This window comes from Hordeum vulgare, chromosome 7H (assembly GCF_904849725.1).
Source record: "Hordeum vulgare subsp. vulgare chromosome 7H, MorexV3_pseudomolecules_assembly, whole genome shotgun sequence".
Lineage (NCBI taxonomy): Eukaryota > Viridiplantae > Streptophyta > Magnoliopsida > Poales > Poaceae > Hordeum > Hordeum vulgare.
The window spans coordinates 5,339,747-5,353,068 of record NC_058524.1 but is presented as its reverse complement, the minus strand read 5'-3'; the positions used below and the strand labels follow the sequence as shown (position 1 = coordinate 5,353,068).

General features: G+C 41.3%; 1 pseudogene; it reads left to right on the top strand.

Annotated features, from left to right (window-relative positions):
* The first annotated feature begins 12,246 nt into the window (after positions 1 to 12,246).
* LOC123407946 lies at positions 12,247 to 12,719 on the top strand (annotated as a pseudogene).
* Positions 12,720 to 13,322: the final 603 nt, after the last annotated feature.

Here is a 13,322-nt window from a genome sequence, read left to right as displayed (position 1 = left end):
GGCCTTGGAGCCTTGCATTGGTGTTCCCTCGAAGCGGAAAGGGTGATGTAGCACAGCGGTGGTAAGAATTTCCCTCGGTTTTGAGAACCAAGGTATCGATCCAGTGAAGGAGTATCACAAGTACCTGCACAAACACAAAAAGCTTGCTCCCAACGCTATGAAGGGGTTGTCAATCCCTTATAGATTGTTTGCCAAGTGAGAACTGAAAGCAACAAAGTAACAAAGAAAAGTAAAAGCGAAAGTGGAAACGATAGGTGTGAATAGACCCAGGGGCCGTAGTGTTCACTAGTGGCTTCTCTCATGAAAGCAAGTAGATGGTGGGTGAACAAATTAGTGTCGAGCAATTGATAGAACCGCGCAAAGTCGTGACGTCATATATGGCAATAATTATATCTATAGGCATCACGTCCAAAACAAGTAGACCGATACTTTCTGCATCTACTACTATTACTCCACACGTCGACCGCTATCCAGCATGCATCTAGTGTATTAAGTCCAAAAGAACAGAGTAACACCTTAAGCAAGATGACATGATGTAGATGGACAATCTCATATCTACGACAAAGCCCATCTTGTTACCCTTGATGGCAACTACACGATGTGTGCCTTGCTGCCCCTACTGTCACTCTGAAAGGTCACCACACAGTAAGAACCCAAAACCAAGCACTTCTCCCATTGCAAGAATCATAGATCTAGTTGGCGAAACAAAACCCAAGACTCGGAGAGACTTACAAGGATATCAAATCATGCATAAAAGAAATCGACAAAGACTCAAATATATATCATAGATAATCTGATCACAAATTCACAATTCATCGGATCTCGACAAACAAACCACCAAAGAGGATTACATCGGATAGATCTCCATGAAGATCATGGAGAACTTTGTATTGAAGATCCAAGAGAGATAAGAAGCCATCTAGCTACTAACTACGGACCCATAGGTCTGAAGTGAACTACTCACACGAGTCATTGCAGGGGCGATGATGTTGATGTAGAAGCCCTCCAACTCCAAAGTCCCCTCCGGCAGGGCACCGAGAAGGGTCTCCAGATGAGATCTCGCGGAAACGGAAGCTTGCGGCGGCGGAAAAGTGTTTTCGTGGATTCCCTGATTTTTTTTCTGTATTTTAGGGAATATATAGGTGAAGGAGCTAGGTTAGGGGGGCGCCAGGGAGGCCACAAGCCTGCTAGCCGCCCCCTGGTGGCGGCTACAGGGCTTGTGGGCCCCCTGTAGCTCTTCTGGCTTGGCCCTCAAGCCCCGTGATCTTCTTCCTTTCGGGGAAAATTTATTTCGGGGATTTTATTCCGTTTGGACTCCGTTCCAAAGTCAGATCTGAAAAGAGCAAAAAACACAGAAAAAACAGGAACTGGCACTTGGCACTGAATTAATAAGTTAATCCCAAAAAAGATATAAAAGGTACATAAAACATCCAAAGATGACAAGATAACAGCATGAAACCATCAAAAATTATAAATACGTTTGAGTCGTATCAGGGACCCCCTACCTTGGTTTTCAAGTTTCCCGATCTTCTTTTGTTTCGAAAAAATCTTTTCTGGAATTTTATTCCGTTTGGACTCCGTTTCAAATCTTTCTCTGAAAAGGGTCAAAAACACGGAAAAACAGGAACTGACACTTGGCACTGAGTTAATAGGTTAGTTCAAAAAAGATATAAAAGGCATACAAAACATCCAAAGTTTGACAAGATAATAGCATGAAACCATAAAAAATTATGGATACGTTGGAGACGTATCAAGCATCCCCAAGCTTAACTCCTGCTCGTCCTCGAGTAGGGAAGTGATAAAAACTAAAATTTTGATGTGGAATCCTACCTAGCATAGTTGTCCTTTGCAACTTCTTTCACGTGACATGAATGTTCAGATCCATAAGATTCAAAACAATAGTTTGCTATTGACATGAAAACAATAATACTTCAAGCAAACTAGTAAGGTAATCATGAACTTTCAAAATAACAAGCCAAGGAAAGTTATCCCTACAAAATCATATAGTCTGGCTATGCTCCATCATCCTCACACAACTAATGTAAATCATGCACAACCCCGGTATTGGCCAAGTAATTGTTTTCGCACTCTTACTTTCTCAAACTTTTTATAACTATCACACAATACATGAGCGCGAGCCATGGATATAGCACTATAGGTGTAATAGAGTGTGGTGGTGGTTGTGAGACAAAAGGAGGAGATGGTCACATTGACTCAGCGTATCAAAAGGCTATGGGGATGCCCGTTAATAGATATCAATGTGAATGAAAAGGGATTGCCATACAAGGGATGCACTAGAGCTATAAGTATGTGAAAGCTCAAAAGGAGAACTAGTGGGTGTGCATCCAACTTGCTTGCTCACGGAGACCTAGGGCAATTTGAGGAAGCCCATCATTGGAATATACAAGCCAAGTTATATAATGAAGATTTCCACTAGAATATGGTAGTGACAAAGCAAGAAGCTCTCAATCATGAAGAACATGATGCTATTATGAAGCACAAGTGTGGAAAAATAGTAGCATTGTCCCTTCTCTCTTTTTCTCTCTTTTTTTAATTTGTTTGGGCTCTTGGCCTCTTCCCCCACCCCCTTTTTTGGGCTCTTTGGCCTATTTTTTTATTTCCTCACACGGGACAATGCTCTAATAATGATGCTCATCACACTTTTATTTACTCACAGCTCAAAGCTCAAAATGATGATGACTCTATAGGAAATGCCTCCGGCAGTGTACCGGGATGTGCAACGATCTAGCTTGGCGTACGACGTTGAAACATCTCGCTAGCTATCTTACGATCATGCAACGGCAATATGAGAGTGACGACACAAGTCATGAGATGTAACGGTGGGAGTTGCATGGAAATATATCTCGGAATGGCTATGAAAATGCCATAGTAGGTAGGTATGGTGGTTGTTTTGAGGAAGGCATATAGTGGTTTTGTGTACCGACGAGAATTGCGCGGCACTAGAGAGGCTAGCAATGGTGGAAGGTGAAAGTGCATCTATACCATGGAATCATATTAGTCATGAAGACCTCACATACTTGTTGCGAAAGTTTTTATTAGTAATCGAAACAAAGTGCTAAACGCATACTCCTAGGGGAAGGGTTGTAGGTGTTAACCATCGCGCGATCCTGACCTCAACACAAAGGATGACAATCAATAGATCAATTATGCTCCGACTTCCTAACATAGCGGTTCACCATACGTGCATGCTTCGGGAATCACTAACTTCAACACAAGTATTTCTAGATTCACAACACCCTACTAACATAACTCTTAATATTACCAAATCCACGTCTCAAAACTAATTGAGAGGAATCAAGACTTCTCTTTCTACTCAATGCACATGAAGATGGAGGTTTTTGTACCCTCTTTGGGTACCTATCACCTTTGGGACTACTTTCATAGCATAAGCCAACTACCAAGTCACGCACCGCCGTGCTCTCAAAGATCTAAGTGAAGCACATAGAGCAAAATTATCTAGCTCAAAAGATATAAGTGAAGCACAATGAGCATTCTAGCAAAATCACGATGAGTGCATGTCTCTCTCTAAAGGTGTGCAGCAAGGATGATTGTGACACAACAAAAAGAAAAGACTCCTAAGATACAAGACGCTCCAAGCAAAACACATATCATGTGGTGAATAAAAATATTATGGAAACACCCAAATCACACAAAGCATTGCATTCATAGTTTTTGATTTTGATTTTGATATTAGGTTCCCACTCATTATGAAGCTTTCTAGGGATAGAGACTTCCAATTCAAGTTTCTCTTCAAGAATTTTATCATAGCTTCGACGATATGATCGGTAAAGGCCTTGTTTTGGCTACAAGCGTGTGGAGAGTTTAGCATGGATTGCATCTAGAAAATGCATTCTATCAAGGAGTAACTATCGTAATTGAATTCCTTAAAATTCAAAGTAGTAATTTCATTACTACTCAAAGTTTTAATATCTTCTACTCCACTCTCAATTCTTTTAGCATCAAGATAGATGGACTCCGAATCATTGGGGCGCTTTTCAACCAAAATGAATTCATATCCAGCCCCATCGTCATTAGTTTGACACAAGAAAACAAAGATTCAATGAGAGTCACACCAAGCACTTTAAGATCTTCGTGATTCTTATCACGAGAACATGCCTTTTTAAACCATTCATGTCTAGCACGAATTTGGGCGGTTCTTTCTTTGCTCTCAATCATGAAAACACGCATAGCTTTCAAAGTTTCTGTTGACAAGGATTTTGACCAAGATAAAATAAAATACCTAAACTACATAAAATATAAATGCATAACGGCAAATTTTGTTTTATATCAAAAAGAATTGTTTAGAATTAATATAGTCAACCTCTCAAACTGAGGGCGGACAAAAATAGGCAGGGGCGTATATTGAACCGACAATTATAAAATATGACGAAACAAATAAAAAATCATCAAATTTTCTTGCCAAAAGGGGGGGGGGGGTCACATAGCTCGCACGTAGGCACGCCGTCACCAATGACGACAATGCCATCATAAAATTGTCGTGAGTAACATTAATATCCCCAAAATATCGATTGTATAATAAATGTTTGACCCTATTCCATCGACAAGGTGAAATATTGAAGCGATACATAAAAAATATATCGCACTAATAAAATATGTGCAGTGTACTCTGTCAAATGTACATCTCATATCACATGTGGTGCTACACCTTAAGTTTCATGCAAAGAATTAATTAACGTGTATACCCACACCACAAGCCTTCTAAACCTGACGAAGGAAGTATATGATAAATGTTTGACATGATTCGATCGATAAGGTGAAATATAGTCACGGCACATAAAAAATGCCGCCCTAATGAAATGTATATACGTTGTGCGCTTTGTCAAGTGTTCATCTCACAACACATACGGCACTAGGCCTTGTGTTACATGCAAAAGTAATAATAATTAACATGCACACTTCTATTCTAAGCCTTAGTAAGCAATTAATAACTAATCAAGTTTGTCTCATTAAAAAAAATGGCCATGCATGCATGGCCGTAGCTCCCAAAAGGCTGTTGTTCCCTGTTTAAAAAAAAAGTGATGTGCATGCATGTATATGGGTGTTCCCAAGGCCCACATGTTGATAAAGAAAAAACTCAAGCCCAGATTGACTAATTAGGCTGCCGGCTAATTAGCAAATAAAGAAATAGAAAAAAGAAAGGAGCGTTGAGGTGTTCCCACGATCACACATAACGCCACGATCAGTGGACGTGGGCGGGCTTATCGCTGCTGCTCTCGCCTGCTATAAATACTCTCATCATCTAGCGCACAGGGAGGTTGGATCCATTTTTTGCACTCGCTGCCGGCATCCATTCATCTCCTGTACTGCTAGTCACAATACGAGCCAGCGATCGACTTGCCCAGGTGAGATATGATGATGGTCTCATCTCCTTAGTTTCGGCCGCTTGGTTCGGATCAAGGAGCTCTCTCTTCTCACATATGAAATATTGTCCTTAGTTTCGGCTGTTTGGTTCGGATCAAGGAGTTCATTCTTCTCACATATGAAATATTGTCCTTAGTTTCGGCCGCTTGGTTCGGATCAAGGAACTCTCTCTTCTCACATATGAAATCATGTCCTTAGGTTCGGCCGCTTGGTTCGGATCAAGGAACATAAAATCCACCAAATCATGTCCTTCGGTTCGGCCGCTTGGTTCGGATCAAGGAACATAAAATCCACCAAATCATATCCTTAGGTTCGGCTGTTTGGTTCGGATCAAGGAACATAAAATCTACCAAATCATGTCCTTAGGATCGAACGCTTGGTTCGGATCAAGGAACATAAAATCCACCAAATCATGTCCTTAGGTTCGACCGCTTAGTTCGGATCAAGGAACATAAAATCCACCAAATCATGTCCTTAGGTTCGGCCGTTCGGTTCGGATCAAGGAATATAAAATCTACCAAACCATGTCCTTAGGTTCGGCCGCTTGGTTCGGAGTAAGGAACATAAAATTCACCAAATCATGTCCTTAGGTTTGGCCTTTTGGTTCGGATCAAGGAACATATCTTTTTCTTTCTTCACGTGGACATGCCATGTGTGGAAAAAATCATAAAATGCTCTACGCATGGTTCTTTCTCACGAATTCCATGACGCGAGCCATTAAATGACTAAGCCATGAGCCAATACACAATTACGCTATGTCATGGGTTCTTCTCATATGAATTCCATGGCATAAGTCAATAACCAAAGGAAATACAAATTATGCTATGTCATGGGTTCTTTTTATATGAATTCCATGACATAAGTCGTAAAATAAAAAATACATAGTATCTTACGTCGTGGGTTCCTTCATACGAATTCCACGGCATAAGTCACAAGTTGATAAAAAATATATAAAAAAAATCTTATGGCATGGATTATTCCATACGAATTTCGTGGCATGAGCCATAAAATAATAAAGTTACGCTATGACATGGGTTCTCTCATACGAATTCCATGGCATACAACATCCATATAACAAGTACATAATTATGGCATAAACCATCAACCAAATAGAAACAACAATTATGCTCCAAGTAGGGGTTCTCTGAAATGAATTCCATGATATGAGCGTTAAATATTAAAAATGCATGGATGTATCCTATGCCTGAAAGATAAAGAGATATATGGCAAACCATCAAACATAAAGGTGTCGAAGATAATCTACAGATAAACTTCAAGTTCCCAGGCCGGAGTACAATGTCGACCGCGAGGAGGATTTTTCTTGTAGCATATTGTAATAGGAATGTGTTGCAATCTCATGTAATAGATATGTTGGAATTCTTAATCAGGGGTTTTCTCCACGGAGATGTAATTAACAGATATTTTATATAAATATAAGAGTTCTGGAAATATGTACCTACAATGTTTGATCTTCATTTTATTTTATGCATTGTATGCGCTTTAAATATATATATTCACTCTGTATCAATGACGTGGACGCGTGTTCTACACGCTCGCCATTTTCCCATCATCAGTTTCATCCATATTGATCTTGGGAGGAGCACATCTAACTTTCAAAGCATCAATATCACCAGACATTCTATCAACGCTCTTAGCCAAATCGTCAATTTTGAGTAGTTTTTCCTCTATGGACGCATTCAAAATCTTTTGTGAGTTGATAAACTCTTTGATATTACTCTCGAGATCAGAGGGTAATCTATTGTAATTTCCATGAGTATTGTTGTAGGAGTTGCCAAAGTTATTAGAGGAGTTACTAGTTTCCTCTAAAAGCATTTGTGTTGCCAAAATTATACCTACCAACAAAATTAACGTCCAAGCTAGCGTTGCTACTCTCAATCAAAGAAGACAAGGGCATATCATTAGGATCTAAAGGAGCACTTCTGCTAGCAACCATATTCATTAACTCATCCATCTTAGCACTCAATGAGTTAATTTCTTCTATAGCGTGTACTTTCTTACTAGTATGTGACCTTTCAGTGTGCCACCGAGAGTAGTTGCTCATGATATTGTCTAGGAGTTTTGTGACTTCCCCTAACGTGATTTCCATGAACGTTCCACCTGAGGCGGAGTCCAAGATATTTCTAGAAGCGAAATTCAAGCCAGCGTAAAAGATTTGTATAATCATCCAGAGACTCAAGCCATGAGCGGGACAATTTCTAATCATCAATTTCATTCTCTCCCAAGATTGTGCAACATGTTCATGATCAAGTTGCTTAAAGTTCATGATATCATTACGGAACGACATAATCTTAGCCGGCGAAAAATACTTGGATATATAAGCATCTTTGCACTTATCCCAAGAATTGATACTATTTTTGGGCAAAGACGAAAACCAAGTTTTTGCGCGATCTCGCAACGAGAAAGGAAAAAGCTTCAATTTAATCACATCATTATCCACGTCTTTCTTCTTTTGCATATCACAAAGCTCAATGAAGGTATTAAGATGGGATGCGGCATCTTCACTAGGAAGGCTGGATAATTGCTCTTTCATAACAAGATTCAGCAAAGCGGCATTGATTTCGTATGACTCCGCACTAGTGGCGGGAGCAATTGGAGTACTAATAAAATTATTATTAGTAGTATTCGAGAAGTCACAAAGTTTAATGTTTTCATTCATGGTGACTTCGGCAAGCAAGCAAGCACACAAGCGAACAAAGAGCAGGCGAGAGAAAAGGGCGAACGAAAAAGGCAAACGAAGAAAAGGGCAAAGATTTTTCTTTTGTAAATTTTTGTTTTTCAGAAGTGGGGGAGAGGAAAACGAGAGGCAAAAAAGTAAATGCAAGAGATGAGTTTGCGACACTTATTTGGATGAGTTCTTGACTTGATCCTCCTCGGCAACGGCGCCATAAATTCTTCTGCTACCACTACAAGGAATATGCTAATACACGACGCTATTTTTTCGTCGCTACATCGTCACGGTTTTTCATTTACGATGATCTCACGACGAAAAACCAAGCGTCGAAAACGGAGCGTCACAAATGAACAACAACGACGTTTTGATCAAAATCGTCGTAACTTTTACGACGATTCCTGGACCGTTGTAACCTTTACGACGATCCTAAATCGTCGTTGGCAATCAAACCGAGTCCTACGTGGCAAAATTACGACGAAATCAAAACGTCATGGTTGAAATCAGCCCAACCCATTTCAATTGATCACATGGGCTGGTTTTATTTTTTTGGGCTTTTTCTTATTGGGCTTATTTTTGGGCCTTAGCCTATTTACATCCACTTTAGTTTTTTTTGAATTCTTTTATCATTATAATTTGGGCTCTGGCCTTTTAGTGCCCAAATACATTTGATCCAGTTTCAGTTTTGGCCTTTTTCCATTTTTGAATTCAGCAACTTTTTGTTCCAAAACTTGGTTTCATTTCTATTTGTTGAGCCTTTTAACCCAATTATTTGTCCAATATTAAATCCAACACTATTTCATATTCAAATCAAGAAAACTCCAAGTCGAATTAAAATCATCCATCATATAACATCACATAATACATCTCTCAGGTTTACATAACACAATAAGCCATCTCCTAAATACATTTCCGTACACAGGAATATAGCAAAAACAAACAGAATTCCATTTGAGAAATAGAACAATGGCACATCTCCTACTGTCACTATAATGGACTACTGTCACTATAGCAAAAACATCTGCTACTATCACTATAATGGACTTCATTCCACTAGAAAAACAAACATAATTCCATTTGAGAAGGCATAGGTAGATTCGTTATTCCAGATAACAACTGTTCCCTCTTTGTAGTTTCCTCGACTTCCATCTCCGGCAAGAGCTTTGACGACAACATCACAAGTAGTACTGCAATACTCATACAAGTCAAACAGGAAAAATGATGTGATACTAGTAGCAAATGAAGAACAACTATCGAAAAAAGTAAGACGGGACAACTAAATTGCAACGCATGAGACCAACTTAGAGAAATCAAAAATAGCAGTTTGGTATTTCATTTGGTACTGATTCCTGTCACACTTATCTATCCCTGAAACATACTCATGAAAGAAGATGCAACTATTCCTGTCATACTGATTCCTGTCATAACCTCATTAACGTTAGTTGGCAAGATTAATGGAGCAAGCCATTTAATCATTGTCTACTCATGAAAGAAGATGCAACTATTAATCATAACAAATACTCATGCATTCCCCATAGAGTGTCGTTGGTCACTTTTATCTTTATGTATAAATGAGCAAGGGTCATTACTCATTACATGCAACATACTATACGTTTGATGTAATGCATTTATAATGAAATATAATATGACTCGCAAAACCATGAGAAAACATGCAACTGAGAAAGACTTTAAGAAATGCATCTTTGTATCAATCCACTTCAGAACATTGAATAGAATACCAAAGACAATGAAGAGAAAAATTCCCAGGTAAAAGGAATGGATGGAGACTTACATCAACTACAACAGGAATAAGTACTATCTTCGATTCACCGCTAACATTCAATAATTGAGCTGCATAGCAACAAAAATAATCTCATTAGACCAGATATACAAAACCACACGTCCATATGGATGCTCAGGGAATTTTTTAGTATTAATAAACTGTTGTCAAGTAGCTCTAAGGGATAATAAATCCAGATGCTTACCAGATCACTAACAAACAGTGATGCGTCGATACGTGAAATTCCTTCCCTTGTCCGCCATTGCGGCGTCCCCTGCTCGCCGCCACCGGCATGAGATCCCGATGAGGGTGAGGAAATAGATGCAGAGGCATCACATATTTTCTTAGAGGGCCTTGCTGCAACAGCAATTTCCCTGTCATGGAGAAAATTCAAGGGTCAGGAGAAAGAACCCAAATATAATAGAGGCATAACTAGTTATTTATTACAAATTGTGGTATATATGCTGTTACTAGTACACACTAAGGCAAATAAGCAAGAACAGGAATTATTCCCATTGTGAGATGCATATATAGGATTAAAAGAGAGAGCAATGAAGCTGCCCAGCCGCCCGCAAAATGTTGTTCGAGTAGAAAAAATTATTGCCAAGGAACAAACGAGCAGTTTACTTTTCCATTGGATAGTAACAACCGTCCTACCATAATATAAATCTCGCTCTTCCCTACGGAACAGGCTCACAATACCATATGTATTGTCTTTGGTATGCAAGAGAATTTAATTGTTCAGAGTTCCCAGTTCCCCTTATGTACAATACATACCGTCTCCAAAAACAATTTCATGCGACAATTGACGTTACGTCCGCGACCAGGAAGGTGGAGTTCACCTTCCTGGTATATATATCTACGTGTTTTGCTGTATATACCTACTAGCTGCGCTGATCATGCATCCTGATTACGAGTACTGACCTCTTAGTATATATCTACGTGTTTCACAAATTCTGCAATCTAATTAAGAACTTATAAAGCCAGTCTGAATTGATCGAGACATGATAATCCAGTTAATCAAGAGTTACATGCTGCATCCGTACGTGCGACTGAATTTTGGAGGTTAATCTCGACGAAAGATTAACTTAGATGATTATCTAGTGCTTTTCAAAAAGTAATAATCAAACTAAAGCTTTAAGCTGGCACACAGTACTGTGTTCAGCTCTGCTATTCTTGTTACTGAAAGCTAGTTGGCCTGACTTCTAAAAGGTTAAAAATTGACGGCTACATATGTATGCCTTAAATAGGTAGTCCATTTTTGACCTTGACTGCCGTCAAGGGGTCGCTTGCTACTCTGGCATCTATGTTGACAAATTGACTATTAGTATTAGTTGGGGGCTATTTCAGTGTGACCAAGTAGTGTTCTTTTTGTTGACAATCTAGAGCTACTAATCCTGTATGGAATATTATTATGACTCATAGTATTTAGTTTTATTATTATTATTTAGCATGTACTCCCTCTTTACCTAGTTCTCCCCAACTATAATTATTTAGCATGTACTCCCTCTCACCAGTAGGGCTCCCCAGTAGGGCTCGTAGAAGCCAAAGCCGGTGAGGAGGTTCCCCGGCGCGTCGCTCCCGAAGGCGGCGTAGCCAAAGCAGCCGCAGCAGAGGTAGAAGAAGGTGGTGACCAGGATGGAGATGATGGACGCCTTCTTCATCGTCTTGTTCTCGGCAGGTGGTGACTTGAGGGTGTCCTACAGTATTGGCACACGAGCGAAACAAAACAAGGTGTCATCATGCTCGGTGGTTTACTGATAGTACTACCAAATACAGTAAGTACTAATTCTGAAAAAACGGGATGTCATCATGCTCGGTGGTTTACTCACAGTATTACTACCTGAATTACTACCTGGCCAGGCCGGAAAAGAAGCAGGGCATAGTACTTACAGATGGTACTGGCGAGGCCAAGGCCAAGGCCGATGAAGGCGTAGGAGAAGGACATGACCGCGGCAACGACGAAGAGCCACGCCATGTCGTGGAAGTCCGGTATGAAGGAGAGGAGGAGTTGCGCCCCACCGAACATGAACATGTAGTAGCTTCCGTCGAAGCTGCAGGGCGCGTCGTGCCCGTGCGCGTGGTAGCAGTTGGCCTTCAGAATCACCCTGCGGCATGGAAAACGATTGGCTTAAAACAGCAACACGTACTAGGCGAACACGAAAAGGAAGACAAGCTATGTAGTAATTCTACTCCAAGTCACATGATTCTTGTTCGATGGATGGTGCAACTAATGCAACTGCTGGCCGGCGGCGACTACCTGATGCTAGTGGCGGTGGTGATGGTGTACACGATGCTGCAGCCGTATAGGCTCAGGTACTGCAGCGAGCCGCAAGCCCTGGTCTGCTTCTCGCCTGAGTAGGTTGCCACAGTGATGCACCCATATCAAATCACAAAGTCACCAGCAGCGCGGGCGCACAGCTCCCCTCGATAGCCGGTGACGAGGCCCCGACGACGGAGGCGGCGTGCCAGGACCTGGTCGAGATCCTGGATGAGGGATCGGGCCGGCTGAACATGGGCCGGTACATGGACCACGTCCGCGACCTGTCGGCAGGCGCCATCGCCAACTTCGAGGGCACCACGCGGGACCACCTCGACGGGAGACGAGTGGTGGAGCTCCGCTACGAGGCGTACGGGTCCATGGCGCGGCGCCGGCTCGAGGCCATCCTCCGCGAGGCCTGCGCCGCCCACGCGCTGTGCCGGCTAGCCGTGGCGCACCGTCTCGGGACGGTCCCCGCCGGCGAGGCCAGCGTGTTCGTGGCGGCCGACGGATCTGGATCTGGATCAGAGAGGAGATGGTTGGGGCCGGTGGCTCTAGTGCGTCGGGGAGAAGGGACGAGAGGATAGGGCTACGTGGGTAAGACTGAGAGGGGGTGGGATTGATGGCTGTCGTTGGATCTCGGAGCATCCAACGGTGTTTGCTGCATGATCTGTGGGAAGGGTAGTTCTACGTTTTGATTGGTCTGAGATATGTAACACTAAAAATAATTTTGAAGTGTTAAAAATATGTGTGTTTGTTAAGCAACTATCAAGAGTGTATTGTAAAATGATGTCACTAAAATTTCCACTCAAGGTATATCATATTTCATGGATTATCATCGCATAAGATGAGGTGGGATAGAATGGACCCACGTGTGACATGTCAACATAGTTAGAACATGTTACGACATTTTTATAATCGTCATAAAAGTTATGACGATCTCATCTTATGCGGTTACGACGTTTTTGACTCACATTGCCGTAATTTATATGTAGATTTGATCCCCTCAAACGGTTTACGACAATCTCGGATGAAATCGTCATAGATTTATGACGAATTCATCAACGACGTCTTAGAAAACGTCATGTATGTGCATATTTCTTGTAGTGTACGGCGACAGAAACCTTTCTGTCATCCCTTGAGCTTGCGTTGGTTTTTTCCTTGAAGAGGAAAGGGCGACGCAGCACAGG